The sequence below is a fragment of the Acomys minous genome (genome assembly GCF_964271855.1).
Source record: "Acomys minous genome assembly, chromosome: 8".
NCBI lineage: Eukaryota > Metazoa > Chordata > Mammalia > Rodentia > Muridae > Acomys > Acomys minous.
The window spans coordinates 123,327,549-123,343,718 of NC_140489.1; positions in this window are offsets into that span (position 1 = coordinate 123,327,549).

The following is a 16,170-nucleotide window of genomic DNA, read 5'->3' on the forward strand; positions in this document are numbered from 1 at the left end:
ACTGAACTGTAGATGATTGTGTAACTATTTCTACCTTCACTAAAAGGAAACACATATCCTGGTGCTCTTTCTAACTAACAGGGAGACTATTGTGAGGGCACAAGAAAACAAGTGCATACATGGTCCAAATAGCAAGTTTCAATGGATGCTATTAGTGCTAGGAGGTAAGGTCATGACTGAGTCAGACAGATGGCTGTGACTGGTCTAAACACTTGTCTCAAGTCATGTAAGCAGGCTGCTCAGCCTTAGTCAATGATGTGGCTCAGAGACATTCCTCTGTGCTGCTTACTGTGTGTTCCATATGTGGAATTATTTTTATTACTTTTCCTTGTGTAGTCTGAGATGTTAGCAGGTATTAAAAAACAAAGAAATAAAGGCAATGACAGCAGACTGGAAGCACAGTGACATTGACAACTGAGCAGTCAGTCTACAAACTCTGAAAGCAATGAGATAATCAGATGCTTGACAGTGGAAAAAGTAGCAGAGGGTATTCAGTATCTTAATGGCCCCACCATGGAGGTGGTTGCCCCTAGTTACTAGATAAATGACCAGTCATGTGCCCTAACTCCCTAGCATTCTAGTGCCCTGATGTATGAACCTATAATTTTAAGAATAAATAAGAAAGTTAATAATTGTAACAACTGTATCCAAGAGAAAAGGGAAAAAGAAAACTAGATTGAAGGAAGATAATTTTACAAAAATTACAAACATTTTTGTTATTTGATCAGATGTGGTTTTCTTTCTTTCTTTCTTTCTTTCTTTCTTTCTTTCTTTCTTTCTTTGTTTTTTTCTTTCTTCTTTCCTCCTCCTCCTCCTTCTCCTCCTCCTCCTTCCCCTCCTCCTCCTTCTCCTCCTCCTCCTTCTTCTTTTTGTTTTTTCAAGACATGGCTTCTCTGTGTAATAGCCCTGGCTGTCTTGAAACTCTCTTGATAGACCACGCTGGGCCTCGAACTCACAGAGATCCACCTCCCTCTGCCTCTCAAGCACTGGGATTAAAGCCATGTACCATCATACTGGCATCTTTGGTACTCTTTATGAGTGAATTTAGAATGCTTTATAACATTCCCAATAATAATGTGCCTCGTATTATAGTCTCTACATGCTGACTTTGTATCAATTTGGGAAAATAGTCCCAGTTCTGAAGCCCCCCCCCCACATAGTCACTCTGAGAAGTCTTGGTGGCAGCCAATAATGGAAGGGAGCAGAGATATACCTGCCTGACAGTGGAATAAGGAGACAGGAGGGAGGGGGAGAGAAAGAGACAGAGGGAGATAGAGATAGAGACAGAGACAGAGAGAGGCAAAAAAAAAAAAAAAAAAAAAAGAAAGAAAGAAAGAAATAGGGTCAGTTACAGTCAGAAGTCAGGGAAAATAATGTAGTGGTCCTATGTACCTGAAGATTTACAGAGATAACTTAAATGTTGAGGACCAAGGGTGACAAACCCTGAACTGAGAGCTGTACCACTAGCAAATGTCAAAGGTACATGGTCCCAATATTTGAGGTTTACATGAGGAATGTGACACTAGAGGGAGCCCCTTGACACTGCTTTCATTGCCTATGGCATCTCCTAAATATGTAAGGAATGAAAGCTTCTAGGGATCAACATTTAAAAAATACTTTCCTTACTTCCTCAGAAGGAGTCAAATAATTGTTAGGCAGCACATTGTTGGTAGAGTTCTTGTCTTAATTACTGTTTCATTGCTAAGAAGAAACACCATGATTACGGCCACTCTTATAAAGAAAGAGAAGCATTTAATTGGGAGCTTTATTACAGTTTCAGAGGGTGAGTTGATTTTCATCATGGCAGGGAGGATGTCAGCAGTCCGATATGGTGCTGGAACAGTAGCTGTGAGTTTTACATTCCAAGGCACAGCAGCAGCCAGAGCAAGAGTGAGTTCAAGATGGGGATCGGGGGTAGGGGAGGAGAGAGATTGGGTCTGGAGTAGGCTTTTGAAACCCTAAAGCACACCCCAGGGACATACCTACTCCAATAAGAATGCACCTCCTAATCTTTCCCAAACAGTTCATCAACTGGGAACTGAGTATGTAACTATGTGAGCATATGTAGGATATTCACACTTAACTACCACATTGTACTCTCTCGCCCATACATAGGCTTGTAGCCATAGCGTAATGCAAAATGCATTCAGTCCAACTTCAATTTTCCCCATAGTTTATCACAGTCTCAACACTGCTTAAAAGTCCAAAGACTCTTAAGACTCAAGGCAATCATTTAACTGTAACACCCTGTAAAATCAAAATTAAAAAGCAAACCACATGCTTCCAACATACAATGGCACAAAATACACGTTATCACACTGAAATGAAGGCAAAAAAGCATAGTGAGGAAATACTGGTCCAAAGCAAAACAGAAACCCCGCAGGGCAAAAATTCTGCAGCACTATGTCTAATGTTAAAGTGCTTTTCAGATCTCCAACTCCTTTCAGCATACTTCCTTCACTTGGGCTGCTTCCACAACCTGTTATCATCTCCTTTTGGCAGACATCCCAGGACTCTGTCATCTTGAACATCTCTGGGTCTCCAGCACAAACCAAGCCTCACCTTCACCCCTCCATGCAATGGCCTTTTCAGGTCCTCCTAGCCACATCACACACTCAGCTTCAGCAGCTTTCCTTAACTGTGGAGAAGGAGTCCAACACCTCCTTTTCCTTATCATTCTGGGTTCTAAAGCCAGAATCACGTGGCCGAACCTGACATGTCTTCCTGCCTAAAGGATGGAACCTGGGCCCTATATTGACTTACATTTGCATAAGCTTTCCATTTTTCATGGTTTCCTTTGAGCCTTAAGTTTTCCTTTCTTTCACAAGTTGGAAGACTAGCTGGGTGGGTCCCGCCTGGGGTTAGCAATCCTTTTATTCCACTTTCAGTGAGGTCTTTTAAAAGAACTTTTTAATCTCCATAAACACAGGACTTGGCTCCAGCCTTATATTTCCTGGTGCTTTTTGCTTCCCACGATGTACATTCTGTGTTCTCTTTGCCCTCATTGTTCCTTTTCATTGGAGATCTACACAAGCGTGATCACTGATAACCACAGGACAGGCAGATTTTCATAATAGGTCAAAAAGTCATCTGTCAAAGTAACACAAGAATGATCTCTAGGCTACTTGTTGATGGTCTTCCTCCCCTCTGTGACCTTCTTAGCTGGACCTACATTGTCCAAGTTGCTCCCAACCCTGTTTTCCATGTTTCTATAGGAAGACCCAATAAGCCCCACTAAAAATATTCAAACACTTTTCTAGCCCAAAGTCCCAAAGTCTTTCATATTCCTCCAAACAAAAGGATCCTCAGGCCTATCCCAACCTTCCTTGGTACCAACTTCTGTCTTAGTTATTGTTCTATTGCTGGGATGAGATGTCATGACCAAGACAATTCTTATAAAAAATTTAATTGCTTAGAGTATCACAAGTTTAGTTTATTATCATCATAATGGGGAGCATGACTGCAAGTTGCCATGGTGCTGCAGCAGCAGCAAAGACTTTATATTCTGAGTTAGAGCATCACCCCCCCCATACACACACCGGGGAGGGGGGGGTCTGGGAGGAGAGAGAGCCTGATGTAGGCTTTTGAAACCTCATACCCTAGAGACACTACTCCAGCAAAGACATCCCTACTTCAACAAGGACACATTTCCAAACTTTTCCAAACAATTCATCAACTGGCAACTAAGCATGGAAATATATGAACTCATGTGGGCATTCTCCTTCTAACTGCTACAGTTCTGCTTTGAATCCAGTTTTAGGTAAATCAGTCATTATGGAAGCACAAAGTGGGCACATACCCTCTTATGTGTATACACATAATTAAAAATAATAAACATAAAATAATTTTAGTAATTGTAGTGACTTTATCATGTAAAACAAAAGTTTCTGTGGACTAAACAACAATGAGGGGAAGAAAAAGTAAAACATTGGGTTCATAAAACATTATTTATCATAAATTATACAACAAACATTTTTGTATTTTAAGCAACTTTGGCACTCATTATATCTGATTCCAGAATAAAAATTTTCAATAATGGTATGCTTGAATTAAATATTGCTTTTATGTCAGTTAAAAAATAATTTGAAATTACTAGTTTCTAATAGAGATACAGTGATTCAAAAGTAAAAGCTGTTTTGTTTTCTTGGTTATTTATTTACATAAATTTTAAAAAGAAAAGATATATATATATATATATATATATATATATATATATATATATATATATACACAAACACATATATATGTATATATGGGGAAAAACAAACCAAATGAATAGGAGAATGTTTATATCATATGCATTAAGTTTTATATTTCTGTGGTACATTTCAGTGTTGAAAAGCATACAAATGTGAGCTAGAGGAAGACAATGTACAGAATATTGGAAACTATTCAGTTGCCCCATACCCGTGCTTTCCACATGTTGTCCAAGTCATCAGAAGTTCAATGTGGAGGATTAAATTCATGAAAGTGAAACTTAAGTCCATGTTTTCAAACCTGAAGCTATGCGTTTTCTGTCTTCTGACATCAAAATTATTATCTCAGAACTTTAAAAAAAAGTCAGAAATGAAAAAAAAAACGTAAAATGGATATTAAAACTTCCCTGGATTGGTGCTTTTTATAAAGCATATGCTACTTTCATTTTCAATGATAATTTAATGATTATGACTTTTAGTATATATCGTCAGTGATGATCATATAAAACTCTATTATGTCACATGATCCATTAAAGACTACCAATGTGAAAATGGCTTTTATCCATTATTTTAACAAAGTATTTATTTTTAAATCCTACTTAACCTTAAATATTACATCAATGAAATTTCTTTTTTTATTTTCTTTTATTCTGATATACATTTACATTATTAACATATATACAGTAAACTACCTATAGCAAGAAGAACCACTAAACTATCAGGGATTATATAAACGTTACATTCATAGTGTTTGGGCTGTTTGAATTTGGCAGCCTTGAAGAAAATATCTTTCCAACCTGGTGTTTCTAAAGTTCTGAATATAAATCAATATCTATCTTATCTTGTAAAACATCTACCTAGTCTCAAGAACATCTTAACCCCTAAACAACTAAGCTTAATTGTAAAACTAAACTATCTGGTCTTCAACCTCATCAGAGACTTGAGAAGGAATATAATTAATTACCTGAGTATATAGGGAGTGCAGTTTAGCAGTTTCCAAAATGAGAAGATGGCAGAGACAGTTTGCTGCCTGAACAGTCACTCGAAACTCTCTATAATACTGTAGCAGCATCTTCAACCTTCTGTCCCAATTTATCTGACAGACATATTTGTGAGGCAGGAGCTATTAAGGACTTGCTTATCCTGTTTTGGCAGAGTTTGGCTGCCTGCATCCAACTTGCCCTCATCCAAACTTGCCCATTTTTAGGCAGATTTCTGTCTATGGTAGAAACGAGGACATATTTCAGCGGCTGGTTTACCACATTTGAAGCTATCTCCGTAAGGAAGTTTATTAAATGCTCATCATCTTTTTTGGGGGTAGGCTGGGTGTTGCCAGGAGTTAACCTGTCTTATTGTCAAAGACTCTTTAAAATAATAAAAACATCTTTAAATGACAATGGAATTTCAAGAGGGAAAACTATAGAATAATAAAGGGAATGAAAGACTTTTGTTGACCCCAAGTTTAAACTCCAGTTTTCCCCGTCTTCCTTTTTTAGTAGACATTTATACTTTTAGCTATTATGTACCGAAAGGAAATTTCCAGTACTTGTTCCCTTTTATAAAGTAGAACATTCTTGAAAACTAAACAGTGTTCAGCTAACTTCTGACTATTACTCTCATGGTTTAAAGACATGCAGGTTAACATTGCTTTACCTTGAATCAAAAGCAATTTTCAGGAATGTATAAGGCATGCAAATTTATAATTTTTTTCATGTAGTTGTGTCTTGAACTCACTAGCTGAATTTAGGCAAAGGAAATATTGAATAAAATAGGACAATAATTCAGGGAGATAGAAAGTCATGAGGAATTTTGAATATAATTTAAAATGAAATGAAATGGCAATGGCTTATACTTTAAGTTATTTTAGAATTCTAAAGAAATTAAAACCTTGTTATACATATATTGTTTTCTAACTTTGTATACTTTATACTTACATGGATTTTTTTAAATTACAAAGTCTATTTATTCAAAATAACGCAAATTTTTATGGTATTATTTGAAAGGCTTCTGGTTAAAGAACTAAAGAAAAAATTAGTAAATGTATACTTTATACTATATGTTAAATATTTATATTTATTATATATTCATGCATATTTGAATAGCCTGACTCATAGTTAAATATTAGCAATATACACATAAATGTCATAAGTTATTAATGGAGTTTCTTGGTTTTCCATGTTGCTCTATGCACACATCTAACTTTAGAGGAAGCATTTTTTTGTGCAAAGTTTTGCTTTACAAATCTATCTATTCCATCCAACTTCTTGCCAGTCAATACTCCCCACAACTAGCTGGCTTCCTTTTTTCCTTAAAACAGCCTATCTATTAGTTCTTTTCTTTCCATCACAATAGCATCGTCAAAATATAGCCCTATAATATCCTCAGAAGCCACACTTCACATCTGCTTTTTCTGTTAGAACATAAAATCTAGCCATGGCTTCACATGATCAAAATATTATGATTTTGAGTAATTTCATTACTGCAATTTATTAAGGCCCTTGACTCCATTTTGTCCATTTCTTTCATGTGACTGCTTTCATAAGCATCCTGTGATCCACAGCTAAAGTATAAGGTTAATTGCATGAGCTTACGCACTTTGCTTCATTGCACAGTGAGCTTCTACCTTCCAGTATTTTCCCTGTCTGACTGACTCTTTATTTAGCCTCTGGAGTCTGATTGAGATCTGTGCTATATGTTGCAAGTATCATGAATTAACACACTTCTCAACTAATAATGAAAGGACCTCAGTGTGTAGTCATTGGAACCCCACCCAGATAACTCAGGCCTGTATATGTTCTGGATTCTGAGTTCCTTAGTCAAGACAAGCAGATTAAAAATTAGCATGCTTTATATCAAATCCTTAATTGTCTCTTATCTTTACAATATTATCCCTCTTACATAAGTATTTTGTTAGTTATTTATAAATCACCTAATTTATATTTCCAACTTTTGCTTAGCCACTCTTTCTGGAGAAACTCAAACACCTGTTATAAACTTTATCATCTGGATTTCTATACAGATACTATACACACACACTCCAGAGGATAGGTATTCCTTTCTGTTCTCCTCCTCATTGCCTCTAGACAAGGCTTCTCATTGAATATAAACCTAGTCTTGCAGCCCACAAGCTTAAGCATCTCTCCTGTCTCTAACTGCCCAGCACCTGGGTTACAGGTGTACATGATTCCCTCCTAACCTTATATTGGTTCTGGGATTCAAATTCAGGTCTTTTCTTTGTATAAGCTTTCTTACCCACTGAATCATCTTCCCAAGTTGGGAATGCACATTTTTAGAATCATTGAGGAATTCTTGAAAATTGTCATTCTTTCTTTAAAGTGCACATCACCTATAGGAGGACCCTGATTCCCAAAGTACTTGCTCTAATAATACGATTTATATTCATTTTTTCTTGATGATAATCTTGGTGACTTCAAGAGACCATACTATTTTCCCATTAAAATACAGGTATTATAATGAAATCAAGTGGATCAATACATGTTTATACTCAGTTCACACAATAGCTTGTGTCAAAGGAGTGAATTAAGCGTGTTGGTGTTTTGTTTAACAAATTATTAAATTATAAATAATACATTTCCATTATAGATAGCTTGTGGCACACTAATTGATAATCTGTTATATATTGATTCCAAAGTTATGATTAAAGCTTGATGTGGTCTAGAATTGTTTAGCTATCTATGTTTCAAATAGCACAACACTGCATACAGTATTATGAGATATATTAAAAACATTTTAAAGAGTAATTTCATTAGTTTTATTGAAATTTGAAGAACATGTAATAATAATAATGTTTATATTGCTATAGAGAAATGAATACCATAGTAATGTACTGAAAATATGTGCTGTTATTGGTACGATTTTACTATGTTTTAGTGAAAAGTAATAATCATCCTGACAACATATTAAATAATAACAATACTGACTATATTCTTTTAATATGGCACCAAAGCTTTACTAGGGAATTAATATTATGAACTAAAATTTTAATCAGATGAATCCAGGTTGACTTGTTAATTGAATAAATTCCAAAAAGAATTAAATATCATCATGAAAAGTTTTCAAAGATATACTTCTGTATAGATGATTCTGAATGTACAGTTTTCCTTTAAACACTATAACTAAAATAATTCTTTTAAGCATAGCTATAGTACAAAATTATATCCAATCCCTGCCCACTGTCTTAACACCTTAGAAAGAATGGCTGTAAAATGAGACACTTTAGGGCAAAAAGTACCACAAGCATCAAAACCCTCTAGGGTGTTTCCTCCCAGATTACCCTCATATTGTGCAGATACTCTATGATTTTTAAAACTGCTTTTTGTTCTCTCAGTAACACTCTCATATTGCCTCCAGAGCAGCTATTTGTGTGTCTGCCTTTTACACCTAACACTTTTCTTTTTCCCACCTCCCATTTGTGAAGAGAATTTTTAAGTGCATTTGAGTCCAGGAATTCAAAAATATGGTTCCCAAAGCAAGTGCGACTCAGGCAGGTTGTGAATTAAGGCAATAAAGAAAATGTCTATGTTCAACTTTTATTTTTATTCATTGCACAAACCTTATTCCCTGGAATAGCCTCATGAGACAGGAGGCTTACAGAGATTCGCTTCAGCAAATTTCGTACTCATTTGCTGATCTCTAAAATGGAAATGGAATTGGCCAAAGTGAATGAAATCCAGTTAACATAGGATCGCCAATTTCCTTCCTCCCTCAGGCACATACTTTTCTTTTGGTTTGTAATACCTTTACCTCCTCCTAAATATTACATATGCAAACCCTACTCAGTCATTTAAAACTCAACTTGAACTTCCTAGCCACCTAACATCCACATTTTAAATGAGTCCATAACTAATAAGTTTATCTCCACGTAATTTTCATAATTGTTATCAAAATAGAATAATTTTGTTTATATATTTATCACTATGATGTTAAAAGATAGTTTGTTTTATTGTAGCCTCATGATATAGTACCTTATTTATTATAGGCATCAAATAAGCCTGAATTACTCAATGAGTCTCCCAGAAGGAACACATTTCATGATTTCTCTCATAGGCAGAAAGAGAAGCAAAGTAGAAGCAACTGGTAGGAGAAAGTTTAAAGTCAGCAGTAGGGACCACCAGTAAGGAGAAATAGACAGGAGTGGATGTAAGGGACAAGTATGATTAAAATACATTGTGTACAGCTGTGAACCAACCACAGTGAAATCCAGGGTTTTGTGTAAGTTGTGTATGCCAATAAAAACACACGTTTTTTCTACTTATCAACATAAGCAATAACTCCAATCATTTGCTTCAAAGAAGCATCTCCTCTGGGATTGATTGATAGCTTACTGGTAATCCTTTTTTTGTGTCACTCAAGTAAGATTTCTCTTATCGCTTGTTTTAAAGATTCAATCTCCGTGCACCTCCACACTAATGTCCTTTCTAAGTGTGCTTGCCTTGATGTGCACAAAAGAAGTGTTTAGCTAGACTCCAGAATCAGATTCTGAGCTCTTCAAGGGAGCATTGATGGAATCCTTACATTCCTAACCACAGTACCCAACGAATACCCTAATATTGATGAGCAAATGAGGGAGAGAAAGGCAGCTCCCACAGTACTTGATGCTGGTTTCCATCCATAAACAGCCTTTACCTTGTAATGTTAAAGATGATGCCTATTTTATTCTGTGTACTCATTATGAACCATCCAGCTGAGCTCAGATGATGCTCTACTCTCACAATGGACAATCTGTCTTCTCAAAATGCAGATCTGCTCCACTTTCAAGTAATTTTTGAAAAATGCCTTTTGGAATCAAGATTATGACATCTTAAACTCAAACTTGCTCATGTAGCAAATTGATAGAATGTTCTTCAATGTTATACGAGTTTTAGATTATGTATAAATACAGGACATACAAAATCTGAAAATACAATTGCTGACTTCCAGGAATAAAGAGTGCTGAAACTTTGCAAAAGTGTGATAAAATCGGGCAACATGTGCTATATGTAAATGAATGAAAATAATCAGAATTACTTGTAGTCATTTGTAACAGAGTCATTGTGTATGGAAAAAGCAGGGAAAGCTTCCTAAATGAACTGGACAGAAGTTACGATGTAAAAAGTTCTAATTAAACGCATGTCAGACAAAAAGGAGTATTCTGAGTAAAACTGGAGGAGTTAAAATGTTTATGCTCTCTGGTGGGCAGGTAGCATTGACTAAGATACCGGTGATGAAATGTTAATAGAAAAGAAACATGTAAGGAGTTAAGGCTGTCAAGTTTGAAGGTCCTATAATGGATTAAATAGTAAGTGGTCTGTAGTGGATGTAAACATGTTTTTGTTTTAATCCCAAGTGTGGGATGTGAAACAGACTTGTGTAAGAATATGCAGTGTTTTCCTGATGGAAACAGACTTGTGAGAGAAAAGATTATATTTGTGTACTAGAAGAGGAACCACCTTCTCGCAGGGGCATGGTTTTTGCCAACGGATAATATGGACTCTGCGGGATGATATATATTTGAGCCCAAAACAAGAGGCTGGGCTCCTTTTACTTTTTGGTCTTGGAATCCTTCCGTATTGTTTGGCTGTTCATTGCTCTCCTAGAGAGAACCATCATGACAAATGCTTCTATGTTCTAACTGCTGCTCCAGGTTCCAACTGCTGCTTTGGGTTCCAGTGGCTACGGTAGCAGTCACCTTTTGCTGAATTTCCGGTTTGCCTTTAAACAGGTCTGCTGGAATCCTGTGGACTATACCAGTTGAATCGCTTCTAGGAACTGAATGTAAAAAGGTCTACTTCTCCTCTTCCCATAAACCTCTTTTATATTCTATCTAGGATAGGTGGCATGGAAGAGATATATAAGCATTAAATAACCCCAAATAAAGTAGCTTTGAAGTTCAAAGGCTACAGTGGCTGTTTGAGAGGAAAAGCATTCCTATGACCTCTGGGTAACAGCAATTGAGGGGCCTTTTTAAACTAAAGTAACAAAGGAGGTCTGACAAGAGAAAAGGCTATATGATTTCATTAATGTTTTCTGTATATATAACTTGACAGAAAATAACATAAAAACAAAATAATGGTTAGTTTTGGGTATATCACTTTCATAAATAAAAGGTTGTTTGTGTTTTGATATGATAAGTCACTTTAAGTTAGTAGCCACTACATGGGGGAGTTTACGGAAGTGACAAGTTATCTTTGTAAGATCTGTTTACTCTGTCTTGTTTTAATGATGTCTTCATCCCCAGTGGCAATGGTTCTTCATCTTTTTCATGCAGTGGGGCACCAAAAGAAAACATATGCTTCTGACATACCTTGGACACACAACCTCACAGAAAACTCCGTTAGAAACTTCCTCTTAGAATCTTTCTCCCATGTTTTTGGAAATGGTCTCTGAGCCTGAAGTGGAGGAGACATAATATGAGGATATGAGTTGGGATTGGGCCCCACAGCTTTGCATTTTTCTTGGGTGTGGTTTTCTGTAAAAGTCTTTGTCTATTGCAAACGAAGTTTCTTTGATGATGAGTGAGGACTACATTCACCTGTGAGTGCAAGGATAAATATTTAGAGTATAGCTAAGCATGTTATAGGTTCTACTATGAGATTCATGACTTGACTAAACCCTTTTCCAATACCAGGAATGATTTCTTCTTGTGAAGAGCATTTTAAGTCCAAATAAAGAGCACATACTTATACGTATATAAACAAGAATTAGTTAAAAGAGCAACCATGAAATCGAAGGGGAAGCATATGAGAAAGTTTGGAGGAGGAAAGGATCATAGGAAATTATGTAATCATATTATAATCTGTAAAAATGCAGGCTTGGCTTGAATCAGTTAAAGGGAAGACAGCAAACTCTTTCTGATTCTGATGATTCTTAACAGTATTCTTCTGAAAAGGAATCATTAGGCAGAATGACATATGCGGAAGTAGCATATTGTGGCAGCTCCTGAGCATTGAAAACTTAATCCCAGACCTTAGACCTCAATTTATGTGTTTACTATGCCTTTCCTTGGGTTAAGCAGACAGTTATCTGTTTTGCATCCTTTCCTATCTCAAAACATTTGTATAATGGTATCCATCTTCTGTGGAACTATACTGAGGAAATTACCTCAGATTCATGGCTCCATAACCATGAGATAGTCAGTCTCAAGCTACTCCTTTTTATTCTCCAGTTGAGTGACAAACTTACACCTGTTTGTTTACTTTTTCTAATGAGTGATTTTAAGACATGACTTGAAATGAGGAAAAAAACAGACAAAAAAAATCATACATTTCACTGGACAACATCCTCAGAGACAGTATATCTTTCTGTGTTTACTGTAAGGCTGTGTGTAGAAATAAAAAAGGAAATGAAATTATATTTTAAGAATTGTACTTAAGCAGCAATATGATTTTCTGGAAAATACCATGAAATCCAAGTTTCTCATTTACCAGCCCCGGACACTATAAAAGAACTTTTATCTTCATCAGTTACTTGAACAATTATTATAGCTATTATAATTACAGACTGAATAATATCAGCCTATTTGCAGACAAGATGAGATGAAATACCTTGACATCACTTGCAGAAGCATCACATAATTCCATTAGGAGTGTTTATTTTGCCATGGCACCATCTGGCTCTCTCTTGCTAAGAAGTCCTCTTTCACAGATTAATGCACTTCATCATACATTTATTCATGGGTGAAGAGTTGGCCGATGAGCACAATGCAGCAGTTCTTGCTGCCATCCCTTTATCTGCTAGAAAACAGCAATGCTTTTTTCTTGAGTACATCCTGGAGAGGTTCTTAAACCAAATGTTGAAAGTTTAAATTTCCATCTTTGAAAGGATATTTATGCTTAACACAATTTCATGTTTTAAAAAAAATGAATACACGTACAAACCATGGTAGGGAGACGAATCAGATTTTATCTTGAAAAGCAGAGAAACAAAAGCTCTGTCTGGCAGGTAAAAGACAGTCTGAGTGAATAGTATTAATCAGAAGGTGCATCTACAAAATGTCATTCAATTAAAAGAAGCCAGGAAGCTTTGATGAATGTAGAGTGATATCCTTTTCAAATCTCAGCCTCAACCTAGCACCTTCGATGTTTATTTGCATTTTAATTGTTTGAAAAACAGTAGGATATTAGAGAGATGTCTCAGAGGGCAAATAGTCACATGACCCATATAAGACCTGTAGTTAACGACTCTCACTGCAGTGCCTCACATGCTTTCAGATGGGAGTTTCTAGTTGTAATTCTGTAGCTTGTTGCAAGGCTGTTCAGAGTTGCATTTACCGTGGCTTTAGAATGTTTTAAATAGAAGCTATGGCCGTAAACATGATGTCATGCATCACTACGGTGTTCACAGCAGTGTGAGTTAACAATTTCCTATGTATCTTCTTTTCCTGACAACTTGTATCATATAATAAGTAGGGAAATTTTTCATTAGGTGAAAATTCTCTAGAAATCAATTGAAGAGTTAAAAAAATGTTTTTTGTGACTCTTATTCTTAGACCAGTGGATTTACAAACAAAGCATTAAAACAGCCTTTTCTTTGACTTCTCCCTCCCAAAGCCTGCAAAAGTGTTTTGATGTTCATATATATCCCAGCCCCCTTTGGGTGCACTTGCTTAAATAGCTGAAGTGTCAAGAATTGGAGCAGCTAATATCTGTGAACACTATTTTCACTGTGAAATTCAATATAAAGCTTAAGCAAAAATATTGTAGAAAATGCACTTTCTTGTAGATTAATACCATAAATATGAAATTAAGAAAAGAAGATACACTTGTGAAAAATTAATTACTTTGGAAAATCAAATGTGAAGTAGGTTATCTGTGGAAATTTTTATTGTTTTAATAAATTTTCTTCCAGAGTGTCCTATTGCCCTTCTTATTTGCTGAGCTATCATCAGATTGCTGTAATGAATAATTTATTGACATTTTCCCCTTCACTTTCTATAAGACAAGAAAGCTATCAAATGCAGAAAGAGATTTGGACAGCTGCAATGCCTTTCAATTGTGCATATGATTCCACATCTATGAAGTATTCATTGTTCATATGTGTGAATAACAGTGTGTGTAGATATATAGTTATATATTTTCAAATTTGTGTACACATCTATATCCTTTGAAAGCTGAGGAAAATTAAAAATAAAATTCAACAGCATGCATCGAGACCAAAATAATTAGTTTCTTTGTGAATTCAACGCCTCTGAGCTTCTGCCCCTCGGTGCTGTAAACAGTCATAGAAAGGATAGCCTATCTGCTGTGTGCATGCTCTGTGACAGATACTGGTGTGAGCCCTTTGTATGCATTAAAGAATTTCCCCTTCAGAACCATGAAGTAAGGGCCATACAATTATATTTCCATTTTACAAATGAAATCTTTTAATAGAAAGTTCACACACACATATGTTGACATTTTCAAATAATTAATTGTTGGAATCAGGACTAGAACCCAGGCAGTTTGTGCCAGGTATTTCTTTTAATCATCATTTTATGCTGTTGCATTATTGTTAGAAACAAACTTGAAAAATGAAGTATAAGTGATTAAGAAAAAAAAGTAATTTGCTTTGCTTTCGCACCAAAATTTTCACACTTCACTTTCTAATGTGCTGTATTTGGATTAAGTGTTTTGTATTTTCGTATTGATTTTCAGGGGGCCCTCAGGCTTTCAGAGCTCAAGTGCCACCTCCTCACAGTACTTGTTTGTAATGACTCAAAGCAGATCACATGGCACCAACTTACAAAAGGTTCTATTATATGGCAGAAATTGGTGCCTTTTTTTTTCTTTGTTTTTCAATACAGGCTTTCCCTGTGTAGCCTTAGCTGTCCTGGACTCACTATGGTACAATTTTACTATGTTTTAGTGAAAAGTAATAATCACCCTGACAACATATTAAATAATACCAATACTGACTATTGGAACATACAAAGAGAAGACTAAAGAGTTTGGAGAATCCTGAGAACTCGTTTTTGGTTTTGGATTTTTGTTTGTTTGTTTGTTTTGTTTTGAATAAAATATCCTGGAAGTGTTATGATCATGCTTTTCTCCAGAGAACTCGGGAGTCTGAGACTGATTGTAAAATTTCCCACCCTTTTTCCTGGTAGCCCAGAAGATGGCCATAAGCTCTCCTGCATATCCTGGTTTCTTCTCCATCTTTTACTTTGCTTCTTCTTCTTATTTCTATCTCACATACTATTGACTGACTCAACTTTGTTCTGCCAGTTTTATTTTCTTTATTGGACCCAGATAGGAGCAGGATATACTTACTACAGCTGTGTAATGTCCAATGAAGCAGCTGTGATAGTTACCTTTTTGGCGTAAAGAGGAGGTAATGATATCATTCTTATCACTTTTGTCCTTCTTTATTCAGTTATCTTTGTAGCATCAGTGACAAATCTTCATTTTTCTGTAGTGGGTAAGGAAGGTTTCCATTTAAATGACCTCTTTCCCCTGATGCTTGTATTCCGTTTTGTCAGTATTCATACTCTCTAAAAGGCAAAACGTAAACAAAGCAATAAGAGTTATGTAGTTTATACTTATTTACCACAGCATGTTCCTGATGGTTTAAAGAAAGAAGACCTGAAAGAAATATAAGTTTTTAAACCAATTATATCTCCAGAAAATGTGGTCCCCTGAGGACATGCTTCAACTACTTGCATCACTCAGAAATTGTCAACCATTGAAAAGTGAAGGATGGGCTCCCACATGCCTGCCAATAAAAAGACCTTAGAGAGTGACTCCTTCACCTTTCTGCAGTGGTGACTGAGAGAGCCACACACTGTGCTGTCATCTGTCAGTGTGCCACAGGAGAAAAGTCCACAGGAAGGTGTGCATGCTGCTGGAATTGCCGATTAAAATTCAGTTCCTAGTTTCTGGTGTGGAACTGTATATTTTATAAGACGCTTGCTACAAGTATTTATAAAAGGGAAAAATAAAAGCACATGGGTTATATTTCCCAGTCAGCTGAAGAAAATGTGCCATCTTTTCCTTGGATC